Below are 2,202 nucleotides of genomic sequence, written 5' to 3'. Positions count from 1 at the left end.
TTTACTCAAATTGTGGATAAACCCACTAGGAATGGCGTTAAATTGGATAACATCATCACGAATGTAAGTGCGTACTTTAAAGAGCCGCAGATTTTACCGCCAATAGGTCTAAGTGACCATAATTTGCGTCTTTCTTCAGCCGAATGGTAATGATCACGCTTGTAACAATCTGCATAAATTTGTATTCGTCCGATGCCTGATAGCAAAATACGTAAATATGGCCAGTGGAATATTGACCACGACTGGAGTGATGTTTATAATGCTTCTGGTACTCAAGGAAAAAATGTGCAATATTCTATAAGACACTTCATGATTCTATTGAACTTATTTTCCCAGACGTGTTGAAAAACGGCATCCCATAGATAAACCGTGTGTCTCCCATGCAATATTGCTAATTAAAAAGAGGCAACAGGCGTTTGCAGAAAATAAGCAAATTTGTTGAGATATTTTCGTAATAAGATAAATGTTTTTTACACGGGCTGAAAGAAAGGACTATTATACCAAAAATGTGTGCACCTTGAAAAGTTATCGACAGCTGAATGGCATAAACACATTCGTAATCTTTCAGGACAACGCAATCAAAACGACACTGAAATCGAAATGAAATTATCTATTGCTAATTGTGTTCCTTTTTACTTTACCAAGGTTAGTGCATCACTTAAGGCAATGGACAGAACTGCGTTGCCTGATTTTCTCCCGTGTACCCCTCATCGTTCAATTGAGCCATGAGTGGTCCTTACGCAAATTAAGAAGGTAAAACTACGCACTTCGTATGGACCTGATAAGATTTCTACTAGATTTATCAAATTATTCTCGTACTAACTTTCAAGACCACTTTGTCATGATGTTAATTACATATATTAAGAATCTGTTGTCCCGCACTAGTGAAGGCGTGCTCATTTGGTTCCAATTCCGAAAGCGATTAGTGTTCCCTTTACATTGAGCAATATGAGACCTATTGCTATTACAGATCATTTCGCTAAGATTGCGGATTTCGCTGTTGACACCATTGAACGTTAAACTTGACAAGATGCAGTTTGGAAACCTTAAAGTAATTTCAACCAATCATTGCCTTATTAATATTTTAAATAAACTTCATTGCCACGCGGACACACCTCATGCAATTTTATCTATTCTTTTAACGGGCTTCTCGTTGATCACTCGATTGCAATACTTCGAGTTTTGAAAAAGACTGTTCCTTCTGCTTATGTTTCTTGAATTGCTGAGTTATTATGTGGTCGCGTTCTTCAAGTTAAATACCAAGGAGTGTTATCTGACCAAGCAGTTATCAAAGCTAGTGCCTCAGAGCACTAAACTAGGGCCCATTTTCTTGTTGGCAATGATAAATGAGGCTTCTAATAACGAATCCATTCATCATTGTAAATATGTTGATGATTCACAAAAACTCTGGCCTTCCTAACTGTGCAGCAAGTCTTCTTTCATGGTCTGAACAAAGTAACATGTGACTTAATCCTTCGAAATGTTTTATTATGGACGTTTGTTTTTCTAAAAATCCGCCCATTTCCCTTTGTATTACGCTTAATGATTAGGCTATTGCCACATGTGATTATGTTAAATTTGCTTGGAGTGTTTATACAATCTAACTTTAAATGGGACAAACTTGCGACTATATGGTTAAGGGAGGTAACGGCAGGTACCCTACGTACACTTAAACAGTGTGGTGTTTCCTTGGGCGACCTGGTGTTGGTCTATACAGGTTCAGTTAGGCCAGTGTTGGAATATGCAGTACCGGTATGGAATGGAGGGTTCATTATAAACCACATTAATGCTATCGAGTGCATTCAAAAACGTGTTTGTGGGATTGTCTTGCGCAGGGGGAATACCCCATATGCTGATGCTCTGGTTACTTTGCACCTTGATAGACTACGTCATAGGCGTCGAGACCTTTGCATTTCCTCTCTATTCTGAACCCCAGTTCTAAATGGTTTTCATTATTGCCTGTTAGAGGTAATGTTGTCAAAAAATATAGTACACGATCTGTTGAAAAGCTTGCGCCACGCGAGCAGTCATTTACCGTATTTGGTGAAGCTCATTAATGATTATAAACTTTGAGCGGTGCACTTTCCTTCTTATTTTATGTTTTGTTTCTGTTTGATGGATTCGATTTTTTCTTAACAAATGGTCTTTTCAAGAAATTGGTACGTTCTGTCATAAATGAGACGATCAAGTGTTTTTAAGAGA

This window comes from Anneissia japonica, unplaced genomic scaffold (assembly GCF_011630105.1).
Source record: "Anneissia japonica isolate Jap-2015-1 unplaced genomic scaffold, ASM1163010v1 scaffold287844_len763494_cov143, whole genome shotgun sequence".
Classification (NCBI taxonomy): Eukaryota; Metazoa; Echinodermata; class Crinoidea; order Comatulida; family Comatulidae; genus Anneissia; species Anneissia japonica.
The sequence above is the reverse complement of the archived record's forward strand: the minus strand, read 5'-3'. Positions refer to the sequence as shown.